Here is a 14,361-nt window from a genome sequence, read left to right as displayed (position 1 = left end):
TACTTTGTACACTGACACGTTCCACAACCTTCCAGGAGGAGAATAAATTGATGATGAGATGTCACTAAGTGGATGAATGAGGAAAACTGTGGTACGGACTAAACTTAAACAGATGAAGAAATAATCAAAAGCGTGCAAGAAAGTAATGATGAAAGTAATGAAGAAGAGGACACACGAGGAGAGAGCATGAAGATTTCTCACACTGCTGGTGCTGAAGCTGCCGAGGTCTTCCTGGAGTACATTATGCAACAACCAGATACATGCAGTACCGATATAATGCTTGTAAAGCGGTTGCGTGATAAAGCATGCCACCGTCGAGTATCATCATTATGACAGTAAAAATTAGGGACATGTTTAATAGTGAGTAATACTACTGTATAATTATGTATAGTATACACTCAAGGACTAAGTTTTCTTTGAAAATTAATGTATTTTTGGATTTAATAAAGTATATCCTCTATGTTTTAAAATTGTATCCTTCGGTTTAATAAAGTACAGTACACTATACCCCCTATGTTTTCAAAATAAATAAAAAACAAAATAAATGAATAAAATAAATTTCAGACACTCAATAATACGATACTTCGACTAATCCGGCATCCATATGTGCCAGAAATGGCCGGATTAGCGAGTCTGGTGTATTCTAAAAGCAATAATCCAAATTGCAATAGGAAGGGTGAACTAGGACCTGTTACTTATAACTTTCCAACAGTTCAAATCGAGATATAATTTGGCTTAAAAAAACAACCATATGTATTTGCTGATACTATTTTGAATCTATATATGAACTGAGATGTAAACTAGTGTACAGAACAGCCATTTGCTCATACCTATGTGTATGTCGTGGCCCTAATGTTAATTCTTACTTTCTCAACAAGGATAATGAAGCTCAGCTCTGTTCTGCTTCTGCATCCCTATTTGTAAGGCAATATTTTGCCGCAAGATCGCACGAAAGGAATAACGCTGTTTCTGCTAAGGCGCTTAAATAAAACATACAGTGTGCAGGACGTGAGCACGCTACAAATAATGCGACAGTGCATGTAGTATGAGCATGTAAGTACTCAGCACGTTTTCAGTCGAAGGCTCCGGATTCAGTAAATCGAAAATCTGCATCTTAGTTCCTGTATTTTAACTGAGAATGCATAGGCGGTTGAAAGATTAGTATTTCAAAATGTAATATGTCTCTGTTTAAACACTGTTCAATTAATAATCACCTTGACACAAACTTAGAAACTTGAAACTGTGTTAGTAAATCAAACAATTTTACTAAAATCAGTTTCTATATTAAAGGATGAGAGTGAATGTAATAATTCACTGATGCCATGCATGGTAATTTGAAATAACTACCCAAACAATGTTCTGTTAACCAAGAACGGAATGTTGACATAATGACTTGCGAAATGATGAACCTTCTCTAGCCATGTCATTCAAACATTTGTGACAACAGCCAAAGCAAATACCTTGCCGAATATTGCCTCATTCAGTATACCCCGAGGTGGCGATAGCACTGTCCCGAATGAAAAATCCGTACCATCTCTGACAGCAGCACAAGGCTGGTCAGAAGCAAGACAGCCGCAGTCTGACATCACCTACCTACAAAAAGCATTAACTCTGGTAACCAAAGAGATCTCCTTAACACGTGTACTCAGAGACCAAGCTCCCTGTGGCAAATATTATAGAAGCCATGACATTTCTCCTCATACAGTCACCTTACAGTTTTAAGAACAAGTTAACACAAGGATCGTTTACACTGCACAGTGACTAATCTATGGGATTCAGGTGCACCTACCTATGGGTTTTATGCAAACGGCAACCCCTTGCAATACATTGTGCAGATTTTATTTTCTGTCATTTGCTACAGGCAAACTGTAAAAAAATTAATTTAAGGTACTTAAATTTTGTACTGTGATATGTTTTCGCAAGGGGCCCTAGTTATCGAATTATTCAAAAAAATGCACAAAAGTGACCTTCAAATGAGTTATTCTTGAATAACTCGAAAACGGTGGCCTCGAGCGAAAGCGTATTCCATTACGTAAATTAACTACATTAAATATCCTACAAAAACGTCCTGGTTATTTTTTATATAGGATCAAAAGTTTGTGTGCAGCGAGAGAAGGACCGTGAAAATCTTGCACATGGTTTTTGAAGGCATTGCAGGTTGCATATAACCCATCTATAGGGGCAGCTAAATCACACTGTATACCTCAGTGATCAAATTTCTTATGAACCATTTCATTAGTTGACTTATATAGATGAAGCATGTGCAACGAGAATACGTAGCTCACAACTGTGTCCTAAATGCGTTTCCATACATCTACATGTACATCTACATCTACATCCATACAACGCAAGCCACCTGACGGTGTGTGGCGGAGGGTACCCTGAGTACCACTATCGGTTCTCTCTCCTATTCCAGTCTCGTATTGTTCGTGGAAAGAAAGATTGTCGGTATGCCTCTGCGTTGGCTCTAATCTCTCTGATTTTATCCTCATAGTCTCTTCGCGAGATATGCGTACCTGGGAGCAATATAATGGTTGACTCCTCGGTGAAGGTATGTTTTCGAAACTTCAACAAAAGCCCGTACCGAGCTACTGAGCGTCTCTCTTGCCAAGTCTTCCACTGGAGTTTATCTATCATCTCCGTAACGCTTTCGCGATTACTAAATGATCCTGTAACGAAGCGCGCTGCTCTCCGTTGGATCTTCTCTCTCTTTTCTATCAACCCCATCTGGTACGGATCCCACACGGGTGAGCAGTATTCAAGCAGTGGGCGAACAAGTTTACTGTAACCTACTTCCTTTGTTTTCGAATAGCATTTCCTTAGGATTCTTCCAATGAATCTCAATCTGGCATCTGCTTTACCGACTATTAATTTTATATGGTCATTCTATTTTATATCACTCCTAATGCCTACTCCCACATAATTTATGGAATTAACTGCTTCCAATTGTTGACCTGCTATAATGTAGCTAGATGATAAAGGATCTTTCTTTCTATGTATTCGCAGCAGATTACACTTGTCTACATTGAGATTCAATTGCCATTTCTTGCACCATGCGTCAATTCGTTGCACATCCTCCTGCATTTCAGTACAACTTTCCATTGCTACAACCTCACAATATACTACAGCATCATCCACAAAAGGCCTGAGTGAACTTGCGATGCTATGCACAAGGTCATTTATGTATATATATCCTACGACACTCCCCTGCGGCACACCTGAAATCACTCTTACTTCGGAAGACTTCTCTCCATTGGGGATGACATGCTGCGTTCTGTTTGTTATACAAAGTCCGAAAAAAATGAATAATAGAATAAACACTGCCTGGAGCGTGAGATATCATTAGATGCCACAAGGATTTCGATGAAAACTTATCTTCAAAAACCTGAAAGATTCACACGAAAATACTACTAATGATTTGTTACTGAATGAATGAGCAAGCAGGTCTCAATGAATAAATACGTTTGTTCAAGACTACTTATCATGGGGAAATGCGTACTGTAGTTTAGTTTGTAAAGTCTACGCCCAAATGACATGGTAAATACAATCATAAAATTTCTGCTATCAGTTTAATACTGGCAGGATACGTAAATAAATTCAGATACATTATTACTTCAAATCAAAAAATAGCTCATAGTACATAGAAGAACACACTTATTTCCAACTGAACCACGTGGCATTCTACATCACCACGTAACAAAGAATTTACCCACAAAATGTTCCAAAGATTTATTAAATCATCAACAACCGTTAAATTAATGGTGAAGAGTTTTATATTGTTGGCTACGATTTGTTGTAATATATACAGGAACAGAATTATTGTCCACGTGAATCGAGACAATATCACACGGTTACAGAGCTAGTTGAATCCTATCACTCTTAATGGCACATTAAAGCCGTGAATTGCAGCACTGAAATAATACGCTAAGCTCTGCTATGCAGTGCATTACCTTGAAACACGTAGTTCGTGACCAGAGGACGCAGGAAGCAAATCTCTTAGGAAGTTTGTGCAAACAAAGCTAAGCAGCAACTGCCATACATCCTCTTCGTCTAAATACACTAGACTAGACACGGGCAAACATCAAGATAAGCCTCTTTGTTCTTATCTGAACGCCGACCACGCCGCACCGGCCCGGATCGCGCTGATCTCTTATTGGACAAGGCACTACTCGCTGAAGGAAGTCGCTCAAACTATCTGTCTTGACTGAGCAAATACTCTCTACATCTCAGACACCGACTACTGGGTATCAATAATGCTAGCATAAGCACTCGCGAGTTAGCAAACGTGAAAAATAATGAAAGCCTAGAATGCACATGTGAGACAACCAACCATGCAAAGATACACTCAAGATTTTTCTTTGTATGGCTCTGAGAGAATACGACAACGAATTTTTCAGTTACATGAGATTGTCATAAGGGTAGTTTCTAACGGTATTTTTTCACTCTTTTAGGATTGAGGGTAGATAAATGACAGCGAGCTTCTACACAGAGTAACATCGTTTCAGAAGTTTGAGATCATTTCAGAAGTTTGTTCATAACTTGGCCCACAATCTCCGTGAAATTTTTTACGGAATCGTTCCGCTTTTGGCTGTTGATACATTTTTTACTGTGCTTGAAATTTCGACGGATGGCCATTTCAAAACATTGTGGGATGTTGCAAACCACTCAGTAATATAAAGTTATCACACGCTGTGTAAGAGCAGTTGCATGAGGTGTTATGAATTTACCTGCTGTTCCGTAATAGCATACACTTTAGAAAGCTGATGAAATAATGATATAAACACTTAAGTTCAGGAGCGGCTCGTGATTAAAAGCTCTGAGGCTTAGATGCCCAAAAATATATATTAAAGTAAATTTCTCAATACCGTGTTATAGAATTTAAATCATCAGAACGCATATTTTCTGCATGGATTTAAATAATGCAGGTCAATGTTTTTGAAACAATTGACGTCACGCAATGTGTTTCGAACAGGTAGTAGGTGGTCTAAAGGCTGCTCCTTGAACTCCCGCTTATCTCCATGTAGCTTAGTTCAGAAGGGAATGAATGGACAGGGTCGCTGAAACTTCGCTATCGAAACCTCGTCTTTGCGGTATAATGCTTTGATGCGTCATTAATCGACGTTTAGTATTATTGTTTTGATAGTGTTTTAGACAGTTTTATGTTTATGCTGGATTACATTTAAAAATGTCTCGCCAAAATGTAATGGAGTACGATAATGTAAGTATCACGACCTCGTGAGAGTTTCACGAATGATAGAGGAGAAAATGAGCGGAATACACCCCTTGCGTGAAATACGTTGCGTCACTTTAGTTTCCTTACTTGCTGACTGAGGGTAACGTGCGTTATTAGCAACATACTTTTCGTGAGTGTGTTGAGCATGAGTTTAGCGAGTTTTACGTTCTTGTTAATAAATAGCAGCATACTACGAGTTCGAGAACAACACAATATGAATTCAGTGTGCAATGTATAAGATTAAATTTTGGAACGTGCGGTTAGGATTAAAGTGAAGGAACTAGGTGCACCCAGAACTGATGTAAACACGAATCAAGAAGAAAAACGGTGTAAATCCAGACAAGGTCAGGGCTATACACGCAATTTTAACAGAGCAATGTGCAATGGAGCTGAGTAGTTGCGTGTGGTATATCACTTAAAATGTATGTTTTTATAGTACGCAAGTGTAAATACACAAACACGGTGTGTAAATTGACATGTTGGTTCCTCGGATTGCCCATGTCAGCCAGTCACAAGACAAGGTCCGTGGCGTCAAGGAAACATAACTGTATCGTCACGCGAATCCATAAATGCAGCGATCTGAGTGCACAAAACATTAAACGTCTGAATTTTAGAAATGAAAATACGAAAAACGTTAAGCATACAGCAAAGCTGACATACAACACATTAAAGTTCTCTCAAAAACACGTCTTTTAGCACGATTTGCTGTGATAAACTGTCGGGAAATGTTACGTTGCGGGATGAAAAAGCTACATATGGATTTCATCTTGGACGTAGCGTTTGATGTTATTTACTAGTTGCTTATGTAACGAAAAGAAGATGCAGAATGTAAACGTTTGCCTAGAGTGTGATACACATCCTTCGCATCTCCATAGGAAGAAAGATCAGCCACCTCCGTACGTTGAAGAACATCCAGATGACATCGCACAGATCTACCATGAGATACGAGCGTGTCCGCCGTAAAGATAACGGCGTAAGCTTATCAAGAAGAGCAGAAATTTTCCAACCTACGTCTGTGACAGCTGTTCAGACCTATCACTATTATCCGGTTTCTGAAAGAAGCGGATATACAGATATAACGCGGACACAGAGGCAGAAGAAAATTCACTACAGAAAGATTCCCGTACTCAACAGACCATGTGATACATTCTTTCTCCGTCAGTTAGGATTACGGGTGACGAATTACGTGGATAGGGTTGAACTGTAGTAAGCAAGACGCTTCTGGCGAGGTACACTCTTCTCATCAGTGGAGTGTCCAGCGGACTTCGTATATTCAAGATATCCTGACACTGTGTGCACAGAGGACTGTCCACATCGTCAGTGAAGGTTTATTCCACACAGTTGTTGTGTAATTCCAAGCACTGAAATGAAACAGTAGCTTTCGGTTCTACCAAGTGCACCATGAAGTTGAAACTGTATTACTGGAAATTAAAATGCCGATATTGTGTATATGATACTGAACAACAGTTGGAAACTATTCACTTGCCTGGCTAAATGGCTAACGCCAAAGGCTAAGTAATTAGCTAAATAAAAAAAAGGAACATTTTAAAGAATGAAAATTCAGACTTGTTTATCTTATTCTGCCACCTGACTTTGGTGTCCCATAATCTCCCTAAATCGCCACTGTGAGCGGATACCAGAACTGTCCCTATCAACAGACCATATTCGACACTTTCCCCTCTCGTAGCTTCTTACAATGACATAAAACTACGTCAGTTCCTCCACTGTATGGTTATTATGAGTAGTAGAAATACTGGTACGATATAGCCTCTGCCATGCGTTCTACGGTCGTTTCCTGAGGATATACTAGATACAAATCTATTTTTCATTGTCATTTTTATTTTCGGTTCTCGTTGTTCAACATATTACAGTTCCAACACTATCTTAAAGCACTGGCGTGTGCTAAAACTTCGTGTCATTGGTGCACAGGGCCAGTTCAACTGAAACAGAACGAAGTTAAAAAGTAAATATAGAATGTTCTCTGTGACATCAGCTGTATACACATGCGATCACGTTTTCATCGTCCTATACTTACGTTCTGTGCTCAAACTGCAGCAGACAGTTATGTCTCTGTAGCGTTTCACTGTCGTTCCACCACATTTGGTAAATAGTATTGATAAGTGTCTAGCAAGTTACACACACGCACGCCAACCACAGGACCACTGAATACTGCTGGATATGAGAAGCTGCTGTGAAATCTCTATGAGAGAATGTCCATTCATTCGGTCACAAACTGTATTCCGTAAATGTGATTACGACGAACAGCCTTCGTTATCGTGGGCGAGTCAAGTTATGCAAAACACGTAGAAGCAGCTACAGCGTGTTTCTTCCGTAGAGTGTATAAAAAAAAAAAACATTAGTGTAACTCTACACACATCACCGTTAGCAGTCTGTACATGGTGAAGCCAATTTCCACAGACAAAATTTCGAAGGCTCTGGGATATTTTCTGAGTATTTTGATAAAAGGGACACATCGTCCCTGGAGTTTCGTTCCAGAATAATTACTTTTTTGCTCTCTTACCACAGTTATCTTTGTCTCCATAGAAACACCTTCACAACAGCGGATTCCGCGAACCCGTACATTAACGTGAAGCGCTTGTCGGCGAGCTCTTCATCAGTAAACCTATCAGTACTGGGATGTATCATCGTTAACATACAACTAACTCTACAGAAAAAAGCAGAACTGAGCAGTACCCCAATTTCAAGATTGAGAGCGAAGAGTAAAGGGTGCATTACTGTTGTCAACACAATGTACCGAGGGTACACGTAACATTGGCATTCTTGTGCGGATGTTTCAAGAGCAGTATAGATTTAAAAAAATGTTGTAAGAACAAGTGCAATTATCGTGTAACGAGCCACTGGAGACCTCAGGTTCCTTATACCAATAATCAGGAAATACTTATGTACAACCGCCGAAATTTTGACAAATAAGTTCGGCTTCACTCAGTATATCCCAAAGTCAAGATCTGCTTAACACTAACAGAGAGTTACACGGAATTTACATCCAAGAATCGAGATAGGATCTATTGTGAAGGATGACAGAAGGTGCGGTATTCATTTTCTTTGATTCTGAAGATTTGGGTATTTTCCATTTCCTGAGTGATAGCTACCGGTAACCTGTAATGTACTTTTACTCGAGAATATCAAACTCCATTCTAAACCCAAGAGAGGAATACATATAGTCTACAAGCAAATTATTTCTAATTCTCGTATTGTAGTTGTAAATTTCTGAGTTTATCCTGAGCTCACTCTTGTTAACAGCCGTAAATGCCATTAGGGTAGTGGTTGCCAGAGTTTTTTTGCTTCAGAACCAATACTCACAATGCGGGGCATCACGTCTGGCCGCATACGTACCGAGCTCATTATTAATTGGTAACCTACATAAATTAGTATGTTATGAGCTCCCAAAGGACAAGTTATAGAAGGACGCAATAAGTTGGGCATCGGCCCATAAGTACTGATAGATAAAAGTTGGCACCATTTAGAGTGTTTCGTGTAGACTGTTGTTCATTTCAGATTGCTGTCGCTCTCAGCAATCTCAAAGTTGTCACCCCGGAAATTATCTGACGAAGAGTTGCTTTATTGTATGTGTGAGCGGTTGGTTGATTTATTTATGACAGTGACTGTACCTGTATTTAAACGCATTATGCAATATGAGACACGCAAATGTTGACTACATGTTTTGCATGTAATTTTTCGTATACTCATTGCATTGCATCATAACGTCCTTAATTTAATTTCATACTCCTTGCTACAAATATGTACTGCATTTATTGAAGATCGTTTACAATGCGCATTCAGGAATCCATGTTTCCTGCGTTTGAAATTCACACCATAGCAGCTTACCAGTACGACTCGCGCGCGCCCATGAGTTGTCAATGATAGAAGACAAACAATAAAGCCCTCCCCCCCCCCCGCCCTCCCGCCTCCCTCACTTCTTCTAACCCCGCATTGAACCTGGTACTTACCGCTCTGCCCCTGAGGTAAGCGACCAACTTCATGTAGCTCACAGCCGAATTCACCAGAGTCAACTAAAATTAAGCACGCCTTAACAATATTTACCCTGTAAGTACTTTTGTTTATTACTGAGCAAGAAAACTAAGCTGTTGAGAAGTTCTTAATTAAATGGACGTTTCTGGATTCGCCTGTTAGTTGTTAGATGCATATTATTATAAAATACGTCTGAGAGCCGAACAAATAATGGAAGATAGGGTAAAGAGGTCACTGTAAGTGAAATTGAATTTTCATGAAAGCATGGATATTAACTGAAGTTTGCGGCATATACAGCTCGAATCTTCATGCTGTAAGATATCACACAAAATATTTATAGCTGAGGTAAGAGTACATTTTATTGGATATATAAATGTTTTTCTGAATGCTTACATAGTGGCCACTTTTCCCTGCCAAATGGAGTAAAGTGGCCAGATCTTTGCCACCATTCCCAAATAGATTGTTTAGTTTTAAAAGATGGGTAGGCTTATAGTTTTTATTTCACCATTGATTATTATTAGGAGAACAATAATACTAACGAGAAAGAAACGTGTTGCATTACATTGTTGGCACAAAAAGGTTAACAATTTCTAATTATATAAGTAGAGAAATAAAGGATTAATTATGGATTACTATTTCAGTCTAATTCACTCACAATTTATAGGTTTAGTAACAACGTTAAGTCATGCACAAAATTCGATCGTGGAGTTGTCGTTGTCTCCATTACATCCAGCGCACATTCCATAAAATTGCTTTTCTATTCCAAATATATAATTAAGGATTTCTTACTCTTGTTCTTTACCGTTAAGCTGCCCATAACCTTTTTACTATCAACTGCACCTCTATTTTTCCGAAGAACTCTTGGTTTTAGGGTATTACCTGGAATAATGAATTATTTTGCTGCTGCCGAAGAAGGCAGGGTCTCACGTTTGTTGCTCCATTTTCTGTATGTATTTTCTTGGTATCTTGAACCTCTGGCAAAACTCTTGCAGAAGAGCAGTATAACGGATATTAGTATTGTGTATGAAACGATTTCTAATGTTTTAATTTCAATTCTTATACTATCCATAAAATATGGACAAACAAATTGAAAATGAATTGTAGGGAATAGTGGCCATCTGTCTGGAAGAGTGGCTACATTGGCCATTTTTCCTGACGTGTAGCGGGACCAGTTTTCCCGATCGAACGCCATATCTGTATCAGCAAAATGGTTCAAATGGCTCTGAGCACTATGGGACTTAACTACTTTGGTCATCAGACCCCTAGAACTTAGAACTACTTAAACCTAACTAACCTAAGGACATCACACACACTCATGCCCGAGGCAGGATTCGAACCTGCGACCGTAGCGGTCTCGCGGTTCCAGACTGTAGCGCCTAGAACCGCTTGGCCACTCCGGCCGGCTGTATCAGCATCCCACACGCGAAACCGCACAACGGAGGAAACGACAGTGACTTATATTTGTAAGCCAAAAGTCATTGCGTGAACCGTGATGTCGCAAAAAACTATTGCTCTACATAAAGTGAAGCAACTTAAGTAAAATGAGTGACTTAAATTACATCAAAGGATCGAAAAACCTAAATGTTTTCACAGAAAGATTCCTTTGTCGACGTCACTGACAACGCTAATGGTGTAGCCGGTCACGTGGCAGAGAGATTCTAGACGCTTCAGTCCGGAACCACGCGACTGCTACGGTCGCCAGTTCGAATCCTGCCTCGGGCATGGATGTGTGTGATGTCCTTAGGTTAGTTAGGTTTAAGTAGTTCTAAGTTCTAGGCGACTGCTGACCTCAGATGTTAAGTCCCATAGTGCTCAGAGCCAGCCATTTTTTGAACGCTAATGGTGTCGATTACATCTTGTCTGACCACTTCTCGGCAGGAAGCAGCACCACTGAAGACATCAAATAAGCAGGGGTCCCTTTCCCCAGCCTGGCCACATTACCTTCTCACCCCTACTTGATCCGGAGGCTTGCGGTTTCGCTTGCCGTAAAATAAAACGGCTCAAATGGCTCTGAGCTCTATGGGACTTAACTTCTGAGGTGATCAGTCACCTAGAACTTAGAACTACTTAAATCTAACTAACCTAAAGACATCACTCACATCCATGCCCGAAGCAGGATTCGAAACTCCGACCATAGCGGTCGCGTGGTTCCAGACTGTAGCGCCTAGAACCGCTCGGCCACTCCGGCCGTCCCGCTAGCCGTAGTTCGACGAGCGCTGCGTTGTGAGGTACCTGTATTGACATGTAGTTGAAAGTATCACTATATCACTCAATAAGATGTTTCAAGGTAGTCTACTAGCAGCTTTACATGATATTCTCACTGCACGCTTCGGCAGAATTAAATCCAAACTGTACTACTCTTAAATTATGACCTCTAGAGCTCACTGAGATATCTCCACTAACTCGTTCTGTCAGAAATCACAGCTGCGACAAGTAAGAACTGCGGCTGGGGTAAAATACTCTTTAAAGCGTTCTGTCGTCGCCTTCAGATAGTATTTGAACATGTTTGATTTGTGAACGGAATGAGAATGACATGAGGTTAATTCCAGTATTGAGCTGGATTACAGGCCTATTGATTCAGCGAGAGAAAGTTCGTGGTACAACTGCGGAATGGGGCAGTTCTCGTCCAGTGGTGAAACCCGCGTCACCTGTCTGGCGAACACAACCAGGGCGGGCCTTAGGCAACGGCGCAGCGTCCTGCTGCTACATATTGCATGAGACAATTAGCTGCAGGACTAATGAAGAGGCCGTTCCTTATACATTCCGTCATTGTGCGCCAGGCGGGCGTGACTAATTGAGAGCGCCGCGGGGACGCTGGTCGCCGGATGTCCTCACGGCGGACGGAAGCCGAGCAGGCTGCTGCTCCTGCCTTCCCTGGCTTCTTCCCACCGGCTGACTGCCTGTCCTGTTCTTGAGGATGAACAGAATAGACAGACTGAGTAAGGCTCCAGCTATCGTTAACAGAACTTCAACAGTTTTGTAAGAATAACCGAAAGTGATATGAAGTCGGAATTGCACAAGTAACTGCTGTTCAGATTGAAGACGTGTCAGCCAGTTTGAACAGCAGATTCAAAGTGTTTGGTGACCACGCAGTGACTTACTAGAATGTCTAACTCTTGACTTGCTCTAGCAAACTTCAAACTCATTTAGATTATTCGCCCAGTAAAAACACATACGGCTTGCCGCAGCTGGGGACTACGAGTATGCACGGCGACTCAACTGCCCCTACCGATAGGTTTTATGCAACCCGGACTCCTTCTAAGAGCATGTAGGAGATTTTCATATTTTCTCGCTCGATACATATGAACTATTAGTCCTACAGAAAAATGAACAAGATTTTCTCGTAGGAAATTTAATGTAGATAAATTTGCGATGTTTTCGGTGGAGGCCACAGTTTTCGAGTGATTGAAGAAATACGTGTTTGACGTTAATTTTTGCTCATTTTCCTTGAATAATTCCAAAACTACGGCCTTTAGTGAAAATTTATCCCTGTACAAAATGTAACTACATTAAATTTGCTGTTGATTTTTTTCTGTAGAACTAACAGTTTGCACAGAGCGAGCGAGAGAATATGTAAATCTTACACGTGGTATCTCAAGGCATTGCGGGTTGCATAAAACCCATGGGTGGCCACAGCTGAATCACTCTGTATAGGAGAAATATTTTCCTTGGTGCTAATCACAACATTAGTCAAGTGAAACTGGGCCCAATCACTTCTTTAAGCAACGATATTACGCGTTGCAGTCTTACACAAAAAAACGCGAACATAAGCTCTTTGGACAAGACACTAGACACCACCTCAACGGGCTAACGGATGTCGCCGGACCGCTGTAGATGTTGTAAAACTGGTACTAGGAGGTCAGGTGACCCTCCTCGGCTGACGTGTGTCGTGGCAGTGAAATGGTGTGTGTATGGGTCGTTGACTATGTGGAATCAGCAAAATAAGATGGGTCCGCGTGAATACGTGATAGAATGGGATAAAGAATCTGTCGTGCCTGATCTTGTCCACGGCGGCTCCGTAAATGAAGTTGACCAGTGTGTTGATATATCATCGTTGAGTGGACATGTCTACAATGAATAGTTTACCACTCTCACTCACCTAACACGGTGTAACATCAATCGTCGTATAAAGACCTCAACCGACAGGGAATTTCAAAGCCTGTGGATATTGCTGTTGACAGTGAATGCGGATCCATCTCAAAAAGTATCTTAGCGAACAATGTAAAAAGAACTGAATGCTATGGCCATTTGGAGTTGTAAACACCGCAAAAGGCCACTACTCATAGGTACACGTATATTTGCACGTCTTCAGTGGACCATACAACTCAGAAACTGGACAGTAGCTGACTGTAGGTGCGTAGTGAGCCACGCTGTCGCTTCTTTTCAAATGAAGCAAAGCGTCGAGAGCACTACTGCCTAATGTGGCATTTAACACGCAATGTGTGGAGGTTGTTACTCAGGCTGCAGGTGATTATATGCTTTTCTACCTGTGTGTGTTTCTCATACCATGACTCATTCAGGCTAGTGTGAAAATGAACCAGGATTTTTAACGTTCTCCATGACCAAGTGTTGACATTTCTTCCGTATATTCATTTGAGTATGCTGCGAACAGTCCCAGATTCCAAGAGCCGTGTTCACAGGACTGCCCGCAAACGTCTGGCACTATTTGGAACAGTAGGCGAAAGGCAGCATCCAGTACCCCAACACTTCCGTAATTCTGTGCGATAATTATTAATCAGTGGCTTCATATGGGTATGACATAGGTGAAGAAACTTGCAAAGTCTCTTACTCCCAGAACTGAAGCCTCTATCAAGGCTATAGACGGTTTTACTCAGTATTGTGTTGCAGCTAAGTGAGCCTATAGAACACGCTGAAAGTATTGATCAAGATAACGTGTATCACACTGTAACTACGGTCATATACAGGCTACACTCTCTACAGTATGAAAATGACAGTTCACTTGCGAGAGGTGACTGCTTCATGGCGTTTCTTTTCCAGTTTTCTGTAATTTATGACGCAGGACGGTTGAACAATCGATTAAACGGGAACTGTGTACAATATGAGGTGACAAAATAATAGGGATAGCGATATCTCATATATAGATGGTGGTAGCGTCGTGTACACAACGTAGAAAATGG

This window comes from Schistocerca cancellata, chromosome 8 (genome assembly GCF_023864275.1).
Source record: "Schistocerca cancellata isolate TAMUIC-IGC-003103 chromosome 8, iqSchCanc2.1, whole genome shotgun sequence".
In the NCBI taxonomy this organism is placed as follows: Eukaryota; Metazoa; Arthropoda; class Insecta; order Orthoptera; family Acrididae; genus Schistocerca; species Schistocerca cancellata.
The sequence above is the reverse complement of the archived record's forward strand: the minus strand, read 5'-3'. Positions refer to the sequence as shown.